This window comes from Mandrillus leucophaeus, unplaced genomic scaffold (genome assembly GCF_000951045.1).
Source record: "Mandrillus leucophaeus isolate KB7577 unplaced genomic scaffold, Mleu.le_1.0 Scaffold826, whole genome shotgun sequence".
Classification (NCBI taxonomy): domain Eukaryota; kingdom Metazoa; phylum Chordata; class Mammalia; order Primates; family Cercopithecidae; genus Mandrillus; species Mandrillus leucophaeus.
In genome coordinates, this window is record NW_012108986.1 from 100632 (window position 1) to 112018 (window position 11387).

General features: G+C 38.0%; 1 pseudogene across 1 annotated transcript; it reads right to left on the reverse strand.

Moving 5' to 3' along the window:
• Positions 1-458: 458 nt before the first annotated feature.
• LOC105530484 lies at positions 459-2227 on the reverse strand (annotated as a pseudogene). Its single transcript, XR_001004656.1, has one exon. The product of XR_001004656.1 is annotated as a mitotic checkpoint protein BUB3 pseudogene (transcript).
• Between the last annotated feature and the right edge of the window lie 9160 nt (positions 2228-11387).

Consider the following 11387-nt stretch of genomic DNA (forward strand, 5'->3'; position numbering starts at 1 on the left):
ACACCAAGTTTTCACTAAAATGTTTTAAAAAAAAAGACCCTTCTCTGTATCAAAAGAATTTTTAAAAAATACATCACAGATAAAGTAAATCTCAGGAAAGGTCGAGGTCCTGTTCAGAGACATACGTTTGCAAATTAATGTAAATTTTAAAGTTTGACAACAAAAATACTGTTTGGAACTACCTAGAATAGGCCAAGCTAAGTTCGTGTTCTGTTTTAGTGTATTACATTGAAATGAATCTCATTCTCACTATAATTTTTTTCTTCTTAACCTTAATCACCAGCTGCTGGTCAACTGAAATGGACATGAGAACTATATAAATGTCAGAGAAATATGTAAACCTCATTAATGTTTCCAAAAATTCATTTAGAGATAGAAAGAGGTCCAAATAGATGCCTGTCTAAATGCAGTGCAATTACGTTACAATTACCTTTCCAAATACACAAATACGTTCTGTCTTTTCTCAGCTCATTACTGACTCAAACAATTTGCCCTTCTGGGATCAATTGTTTGCTAATAAATAATCATTTACAGTCACAAAATGATATTAGGAGGTTTTCTTATTAGTTTTCCTTCTGCACCCTAATACGATGGAAAACTAGCTGATTCCCAAGAATCTAACCTTAACCTCGCTTTGTTTAACAGCCCAGGAAATGATGAACCATCTGCGTCAGAAAATAATGGACGGCCAAGAGGAAATACTGTTTAATTGTAGATTAACCTCCTCATGAAGCAGTCTGAAGCAGCTTTAGAATTAGCAACTATAACCAGCAAAAGAAACAAATGGCTCATGAGCGTTTTCCTCTACCATTTAAGATCCAGAAAGAATGCAAAGGGATTTTTATTACATTTATCTACAAACATTCATTTCCACAGTGGAAACAAAAAATCATCAAGGTCAAAACTGATTCTCAAAACTGCAGTCACTGCCCTCCAATTTTGTTTGCCCAAATACCTTTAATGCAGCAAACCATCAAACCATCTCATGCACTTAAGAAACTGTTTATTTTTTAAAAAATTCAAAAACCTCTTTTCCATTATTTTCAGGTTGTTATAATATTAAAATTAATATTTTCCCTGGTTTCTTTAATATTAACAAATCCACCATTGGGGAGCACAAATTGTTTTATTATCATCAACATGGCACTGAAGCAAATGAAATCTTGTCAAGTACATGGTGACTTGGGTTTTGTTTCTGCATCTGTCACTTGGCAAATGAAGATACCATCTTCAGGGTGTTCCGTGTCATCCATTTCATACATATATGATGATGTTATTGCAAGCATAGTCCCATCACTACTGAAGGCAAGTGATGCGATGCTCATGGGGTACCGATGGAACTGGCACAGTCGCTTTTTGTTAAATGGATCGCAAATACTTCCAGAGCCATCAGAACGACTTGTGGCAAATGTATTGTGGATATTGTGAAAAGAAATGGCATTGACTGGGTAAATCTGCTGAATATTATTTTCTTTTAGTCTGTGACATTTGAAGGCATACTTCTTCTTCTGTACCTCAGGGCTTGGGTCCAAATACTCAACGGCCACTCGGCCTTCAATAGAGCTTAATACATAAGCCTGCTTGTTTGGAAACGCTCGTATGCAACGAGTCTGGTATTTCAGGCTGGACTCCCTGCGCTGCTGCACGTAACTCATGTTCCGTAAGTCTCACACCAACACTGCGGCCTGTTGTTCCCACAATCAGCCGGTCTCCAGACACTGAGAGGGTATATACCTTTTCAGGCTGAAAGAAGGTCCCGGCATTACAAGGAGTTCTGGAATCCCACAACTAAACTGTCTGATCCCAATTTCCAGTGACCATCACATTCACTTCTGTACAGTATGCAACACATCTGATAGGGGCATCATGGGTCCCAACGAGATTTTCTTGATCAATGTTCAAATCATGCATTTTCAATTGAAGATCTAGTCCTCCACTCCAGGCATGCATTGGATGGTAGAAGGCGCAGTCCAGGACGGCGCCGGTGCGCTGCTACTTGAGCCGCACGGAGTTGGCCGGCACACCGTAGAGGCGCACGGACGTGTCCCAGGAGGAGACAAGCAGGAACTGGGAGGTGTTGGGGCTAAACTTCACCGAGGAGATGCCATCCTCGGGTAGCTGGTTCAGCTTGAACTCGTTAGAACTGGTCGTCTTGGGCTCCCCTCAGAAGCAACGTTTCCACTACTTGCCGCTCTCTGCCGCCTCCGCCGCCTCCTTGCTTGCCTCAGAGCACTCTGAAGTTTTTCTTTCATCAGAGAGATGAGAGGCCATTGAGGTGGCAGTGGCGGACGGGAGGGCAGCAGCATTGATGGACATGGATGAGAGCAGGTGTGCATTCTACAAGGTCAATGCTAACTATAGAAAAAGCAATTGGGTGGGAGGAGATACAGTATGGAGAAAGGAGGATCCATTCTAAGAAGTTATTCCCGGGTAGGTGAGAGAATATAGTACTTTGGAATAGAGAAATAGTAGCGGAGAAGGAAAAAGCGAGTAAGTCGAGAAACTTACAGGAGGGGAAATCACCAGGATTTGATGTAATCTCTACTGAAAACAAACACCGTGTTTCTCACAGAATTTAAAAAAAGCCATTGGCCAGGCCTTGCTAGGGCATGTGCAGTCAGCTGTTTTATCTAGCAATTGGAGGGAATTTGTGCTGATCAAATACTCATTTGTTGTTTCCATTTAGATCTAGAAAAAAGGATCTGAGCGACAAGCTTAGGTGCATTGTCTGCGTCTCAGGAACAGAACAAAGCACACTGGCTCAGGCACGAGGAAGCCACACCCCAATCCTGCCTTTCAGGTGCCAATGGAGAACAACCCCTTCAGCCGAACCATGGTGCTTTACATCTCTCTCCAAACTCCCAGATCTCCTAAGCGGAGATGGTTGATTAAGGCTCTTATCTTTCACGTTCTAAAATCAATTTAATGTTGTTCAGAGCCAGCAATGTTAAAATATATTTGTATTTTGAAACAAAGTTAACGTGGAGAAATGAAAAATAAAATGTTGGGAATTTTACATTTAATTGCAGATATAATTATGTGTTCTGTATGTTACTTAGTTTTCTATCTTAAATAGTTCGAAGGTAAACACGTTTTTTACTTTTTTTTTTTTTTTTTTTGAGACAGAGACTTGCTCTGTCGCCAGGCTGGAGTGCAGTGGCGTGATCTCAGCTCACCGCAACCTCTGCCTCCCGGGTCAAGTAATTCTCCTACCTCAGTCCCCCGAGTAGCTGGGACTACAGGCGCGCGCCAGCACGCCCCGCTAATTTTTTTGTGTTTTAGTAGAGATGGGATTTCACCATGTTGACCAGGATGGTCTCCATCTCCTGACCTCGTGATCCGCCTGTCTCGACGGACCTTCCAAAGCACTGGGATTACAGGCCTGAGCCAACGTGCCCGGCGTACTTTTTAAAAATTTTTTTTAATTGGGAATGTTCTCTACTAAAAAAAGTAACAGCATTCACCATTTTCCTCAATCTTGGATGTCAGATCTCTCTCGGTGAAACAGATTTTCTAATCTTTCTATCTGCTGTAAAACTTCAAAAAAAAAAAAAAAAACAAAAACCCAGATTGGGCAACATAGTGAGACCTTGACTCTTAACACAAAAATGTTAAAAATTGGCCGGGCCTGGTGGTGCGTGCCTATAGTCCCAGCTACTCAGGAGGCTGAGGTGAGAGGATTGCTTGAGCCCAGGATTTCGAGGCTGCAGTGAGCTACAATTGCACCACTATACCCGAGCCTGGGCAACAGAGCAAGACCCTATCTCAAAAAAAGTTCTTCAGAAAAAATATATATACAAGTGTTTGCATAGAGAGTACCAAGATATGACAAGTTACTCAATTTTATAGCCTTCAAAAATCAATCACGCAGTAGAACTCTGTAGGTTTCCACTTAAGTGATATATAATACTGCCAAAAAAGAGAAATATTTATGGCAGTTTTTTAAAGTTTGCTTAAATCTGATTTTTCCCCCACATTGAAAGTCATCCATTTTGTTCTATTTAATTAGGCATGATGGGCAAAAGTGTTAACCTTTCCTCAGGTAATTGTTCATCAAAATCATCATGTCACTGTGCCATGTGACAAGTTTCATATTTGATTAGAAAAATCCTTGGGCTAAAATTAATTTTTTGAGATAAATGTCACTGTGATCGTAATGATTGTACACCAGATTTGTTTGCTCTTCAAATTCAATATGCACCATGCATTCTCTACACATACTGACCTGTTTCATGTTATCCTATATGTTGTAGGAAGGCAAGGCCCAGCTGTGCTGTTGTATGTCAGGGAGCTTACAGAGCAGCTCTAAAGAGGGCAGTCATTTGGGCACTAATGGAATAGGAAACAGGAAATAGAGCCTTCGCTATCTCAGTGGACATACTTTAATGATACCTGTATTTTTTCTTTTTATGACAAGGCAAGAAACAAGATGGTCAATAATCACTACAACAGAATATAATTATAGAATAATTTTACTTGTAGTGCATATTGTCAAAAATCTTATTCTAAAGGCCTTCTACAGATAATTAAGGTCATAGCAGCTGTTGACAAATAGCAAGGAAAAAGGAGTGTTAGCTCTTTTACTACGATGTAATGGATGCCTTAGAAACCTGGATGAAATAAGGATCTCTGAAACCAAGAAGGTACATTTCCGCACTCATTGTTAAAGGTGATGCGATTACTTTGGCAAGTTTCAAGGTTTTTTCTAAGGTAATAATGATATTGAGAGAGGTGACATATTTGATCAGTTACTAAATGCCACATCTTCTTCTTAAGACTCTACACGCTTTGTCTTATTCATTCTTCACAACAAGTTTATGAGATGAGTCATATTAACCTCTTTTTAGGTAAGAAAATGGGGTACAGAAACAGTAAGGTGCAGAGTTAGTGCCAGATCCCAAAGATAAGGGAAGTAAATGGCATGTTTTCTATTAGTTGAACCAATTGCTTATAAATATGTTGTGAAATTGTGAAATATACACACGTTGTGAAAAAATCATCATGCAAATTTCAGCATTTTGTAAAAAGATGTCCTCTTGTTGATTATTATAGAAATCTATTCATGCATGTTTCATCACTGTTGTGCATCTGTGTGTGTGTGTGTGTGCACATGTGTGTATGTCTCTTGCTGAACTGCTTGACTCTGAGGAACTGCTTGCTCTTATATAGCTTCACTACATAGGATTACACTTCTGACTACAGGTTTTGCAGTTTATATCACCCCAGTAGTCAGTGAGGAAAATATTCAAAAGAAACACATAGAAATACATCCTTTAATTTGCCCCTATTCATTCACAAAGGAAATTAAATTGTCTTCCAAAACATGAATGACAGACAACAGTTAAGAGGAAATAACAGATTCAGGAAGGTTAGAGAATACTGAGTCACATGTTTAAACAACTAAGCATCATTCTTAAAAAGCGTTATTGTGACCAACCTAGAAACCTGTATAAATAATTCTTTGCTTGCTTTACCAAGAGGTGTAATTGAAGTCAGAAGCTCTATAAATAAGAGTGCTTTTTTGTTCTGTGCCTTGCACTGCCTATTGTGGATACAATTGTATAAAACCACATGTGCTGTTTCCCACTTACCCTGTTAACAGATAGCTCTGTTTATTCTCATTAAGAAAAAAAAAATCTATAGCTACATTCAAATGAACAAGTTGAACAAGTTTAAAAACTAAATTTTAACCATTGATATATCTTAACTGAATCCTAACCATTGATATATCTCCTCAAGAAGATGGATTGCCCTCTTATCTAAAGGGACTGGTTATATAATCTGTCTTAACCTCTTGGGCGAAGTGAAGGCCCTGCTCTCTTAATCTCACACTCTGACTGTAGGGTATTTCTTCCGTTTCTTTTGTGCTCCTTTGCTAAGCAATGCCAATCTAATAAAACTCATCTAAGTCAATACACTAACACTTGGTAGCATTTCAAGAGATTTTTAAAAAGCTTTCATTGTATGATCTACCAGTGAGGTGCACACATATTCACACTTAATGTGCTCTGTGAACATACAGATTTCTTAACATCCCCGTGAGAAACAGTATAGTGGAGTGATTAAGAAAAGGGCTCTGGAGGAAAACTTTCTGAGTGTGAATCCTGCAACTGGCTTTGTAAACTTGGTCGAGCTTTTTAAACCGTTTGAGCCTCAGTTTTCTTATATTTAAACTTGCAGAACCAGTAAAGACAATACTAGATGATTTTAACCAACATGTTTCAAGCATTTAAAATATGCCAGGCATTGTTCTAATCACTTACATTAAATCATTAGGTCCTCACTACGACCCTAAGGAGCAGGTACTACTATTATTATCCCATTTTAAATAAAGAAGCAGAGGCACAAAGAAGTTATTTACTCAAGGTTACACAAGATAACTGCCCTGTCTTTAGTTAAAATGTGGATATTTTGTTTATTGTAGATTTATTTGGATTACTTTTGATTTTTAAATACAATATTAGAATGTTATTTATTTAATAGCTGAGTTTTTTGGTGCCCTGTTAAATTTTGTACCTCAAATAAATGCCTCCTTTGCCTCACCCTCGTCCCAGCTTTGAGTTGTTTATCAGTAACAGTTATTGAGGGAATTAAATGAGGTAATGCGTGTGGAATACTTTGCACTGCCAGGGCTCTATTAAATGGTAGCTGTCCTTATTATTCTTTTGTGTAAATAAATAAAAACAGGGCAATTTTTCTAAATAAACACATAATGAAAGTTTGAAGAATTTATAATTCTTGCCTCTCTCTTCATATAATAGAACTTTAAAAGTCTGCTTTTATATCTAAAATTACCAAAACTTTTATAATACTTCCTCCTTTTCCAAAACACTTTTATATATAATATATATTATATGTGTGCTATGTTATACACACACGAAGTTTCAGCTTTACAACAAAATTAGGAAGATAGGGAGAGTATCTATTATCTTCTTCTTAAAAGATGGAAAACAACAAACTCAGTGGGATTAAGTTGTTTGCTCACCCAGATAACCAGTCATGAAAAGCGTTACATTGTCTTTTCTACACCTTTAAGGGGAATTCTTAGTCATTGCATGAGGCAGACACTTTCCTGCCTCAAAATCTGCATAATGTTACGCCAGGAGTCTGATGTGCACAATTTCTGCCTGCTTGATCTTCTGTTCTTCTGCAGACAAAGTGATGAAGTGGGTAGGATAACCAGGGAAAATGCTCCTCATTGCTGAATGCCTCCAACCCTTTGTTTTCTCCCTGAATGAGCCATAAACACTTGCTGCTTCTCTTGGGAGCCAAGGTGGGGGAGGGGTGGGGGGCAGGGAGTTGTGGTTGGCAACGAAATTAAGAATTTAAAATTCTTCTTTGTTGCTCTTATGTTTTCAAGGTTGTCTAAAAGAAACATGTATTTTCAGACAGTAGTGAATCCTGAGTTGATTAAAAAATTAAAAGAAACATGCAAGTGTTTTATAACTTACGAAATGACATTTAAAAAAGAAACTCTCTGAGTCTTTAGTTTGTGAGTATTCAAACTACATTATCCTTCATGACTATACCTAGAATACTTAGAAAAATTATTATGATGACTTCATTTCCTGAAATAATTTAATTTTAAGGATATTTGTTTTCAGCCTGTGCTTTATGATTAAGATTATCTTGTCCTTTCTCATTTCAGATTTTGATTATAGTTTCCTCATTACAGAATGACACTTAATCACAGTGTGAATAGTAATGCTCCTAATTTTCCAGAAATAATGCATAAGCTTATGACTTCTGAAATGATCGGCTCACACTTGTGCTCCTACAGGGGAAGGACAGCTTTGGTGCAAATATCTTTTGCAAGGAAAATGGAAACAACAAAGATACAATGTATAGCGTCAATAAATGAGTCACGGTAAAATATTTTTCATGTTTCATCTGAAAAATAATTTTAATTCTACAGATACTCACCTTTTTTATTGTTCTAATGCTGCAGGATAAACCCAGCCATTTAAGTATTTTAAATTGTGTTTCTTTAATCTCATTTTTTATTACTGTTTCACATGTTAAAGTCAAATCAAAACACCATGCTCGTGAAATCTGGAATTACAGTTAACAACTATGTAAAAACCAATGACTTTTATTATGTTGATATAGCAAAAATTCATTAAATTGGTTAGCTTTCATAGTTTAATGCTATCTAGTATTTGTTGAATACCTCTTTGGTTAGAAGTATCACCCAAAGGCTAATAAGGTTAACACTGGACCCAGACTGCCTGGATTTGGGTCTGGCAAGCTCTGTGACATTGGGTGAGATATTTAATCTCTAAGTCTCAGTTTCAGCCTTTGTAAAATTGGATTAGTAATAATACATATCACATAGGATCTCTGAGTATCACATAAGTTCATGAATTAAAAAGCAAACAAAACAATGCAGCAACCTCAATTCCTGCCTCCTCAGAAGAAAGAATTCGACCGAGGGGCATATAGCAGAAGGAGAGACCGAGGCAAGTTTTAGAGCAGGAGTGAAAGTTTATTACAAAGTTTTAGAGTAGGAACAAAAGGAAGGAAAGTACACTTGGAAGAGGGCCAAGTGAGTACTTGAAAGACAAGCGCACTGTTTGAACCTTTGAATTGGGGTTTTATAAGTTGGCATGCTTCCCGGGTCTTGTGTTCCCTTTCCCCTGATTCTTCCCTTAGGGTGGGCTGTCTGCATGCACAGTGGCCCTGCTAGCACTTGGGAGGGCAGCATGCACAGTGTGTTTACTGGAATTACATGCATGCTGACTGGAGACTTTCTTCCCTTACCAGTCAAATGTCCCTAAGAGATCAAATACCAGCTAAAATCTGCCATTTTGCCTTTTAGTGCACATACTTGAGCCCACTCGCCCAACTCCTCAGATCTTATCAGGAAACTGCTCGTTACCAGTTTCATGTGTTTCTGTTTATTGGAGACTACCTTTCCCTGGTGCTGGCTGTGACTAATCATTATTTTGGATAAATAGTTAACAACTGTCTGACCATCACCTAATGGTTGTCTCACATTCCTGGTGTGTGTGTGGTGGGTGGGGAGGAGAGGGCTCCTCATGCCTGACTAGCTACCTGCTATAATAGTCAGAACTAGATAAAATGTTTTGTGGTTACCACTATGAAGCCATAAGATAAATAGTGGTGTCCAATTTTGTACACAAGGAGAGCTCACACTCTCTGAAGTTTGTCTGCAGTAGGGAATAATAAACAAAGGTATGGCTTAGCTTATGATATGACCATCTATCATATCCTATAGACAAAGGCAATCAATATATGCTCATTTGCTCATTCATTTACATGTGCTTAATTCTGTATACTCTTATCTCTATGAAAAACAAAAGAAATAGCACGTACATGCATACACACACAGGAAAATATTGAAGGTAATTCTCATGTACTTTGGAAATATTAGCTTGGACAATGCAGATAAAGCTTGAGGTAGGCCTCATGTGAAGGGTAGGTCTTGAATTGCAGAAGAAAGAAAAAGTTTCTATAAGTAGGAAAATAACTTTCATAAGGCAAGCTAAGAGGATCATCTTACTACATTTCTAGTTTAGTATGGGTCTTCATCAGACTTTATGAGGATAGGGACCAGCCCATTCTTTATAAACAAGATATCTTCTGCATTTAACATGGTGATTAGCATGGCAGGTATTCAACAAAGGTTTATTAAATAAATAAGGGAGAATGAGAAGTGTTTACAAACCAGTGGCAGTAACAGGCAGAAAAGTCACCTTTTTAAGTTAAACCGTGGGCAGGATGGAATAGAGCTAGGTAAGGGGGGTGTATAGTTGGGGTTCTCCAGAGAAACAGAATCAATAGCATACATGCATATATAAAAAGATAAAATGAGAATATTACAACAAATTTGATTAAAAAAATGTTTAGATGAAATGAACAATTTCCTAGCAAGGACTTACCAAACCAACATGAAGCATTGTATAATCATAAATTAGTTCATCATTTTTAAAATTCCCACAAATCAGGGACAAAATTAGCTTTGTGGGCTCTTGTACACATCTTTGAAGATCCTGTGTAAGAAAGAAAAAAATACATATGTGTACAAATACAATATTACACATGAAAATGAATATTTCTTTGAATGAGAAAATAAGTCATAATAGAATATTGAATGAATATGTTAGTAGTGTCAAATATCCAAGTATCATGACACCAAATATGTTACTGGTGGAAGGTGTCTGAATTACAGGTGGTGAATTCATATGGGTCTGCAGCAACCTCAATCTTTGCCTCTTCAGAAGAAAGAATTCGACTGAGGGGCATAAGACAGAAAAGGAGATGAAGGCAAGTTTCAGATCAGGAGTGGAAGTTTATTTAAAAGGCTTTAGAACAGGAAAAAAAGGAAAGGAAAGTATGGTTGGAAGAGACCCAAATGGGCACTGAGGTCAAATGCAGTATTTAACCATGATCGTAGGAATTTATAGGTTGGCTCGTTTCCACATGATTCTTCCCTTAGCATGGGCTGCCCACATGTGCAGTGCCCTCCTTAGCCTTGGGAGGCAAGCAGGTACAGTGTCTTTAACAAATCCCATTTATGCCTAGTGTTCCATTACTGGAACGCTAAGCATGTGGGAATTATTTATATTCTACTGCTCAAGGTCATTGCCAAGGTCTGATTGCAAAAATTCAAAAAATTGTAACCTCAGGCATAAAAGGGTTAGGAAGTTGTATGTATGCCCGTCTGAGGCTATTCTCCTTTTCTGGTGTGTGCCTTTGGAGATCACACTCCGCCATTTTGTCTCTTAATGTGCATGCCCGGGAAGTTGCTTCTCCCTGGTGCCTACATTCAATTAACACTTTTGCAACAGGTGTGGAGCATCAGGAAACGGCCTCTCCCTGGCACCAGATGCCAATTTATCACTTTTAGAGAGGCAATGTGGTAATTGCCAAAATGGCACCTGATACTCCTAGTGGATGGGAAAGAGTCCTCTCCTACCCTGTTCATGCCTAACTGCTTGTAACAAATATATATATTTGTTGTGTGTGTGTATATATATATTTGTTATGTGTATATATATTTGTTATGTGCATATATATTTATGTGTGTGTGTATATATAGATATACTTGTTACAGGTAGTTAGGGATGAACAGGGAAGGATATAGGTAATGAGTGATATAAGTAGTAAGTCTTTGGGGGAGTCATTTCTGGTTTGGCACAAATTCAAGCATGGCTTTGACAAGATGTCAGCATATGTGTGAAATGAAAACATTAAAAGAAGTTTCCCAGGATGATGGGGATGGCTCTAGAGTGTTTCGGAAGAATAATGCTTTCATTTCTTGAGTGTTGCCTTGTGTTAGGTACTGACATATATATAATCACTGATTTTCCCAGTGGCCCCTGAACAGACTTTATCCTTGTGAATTGTCCATTTCACAGCTGATG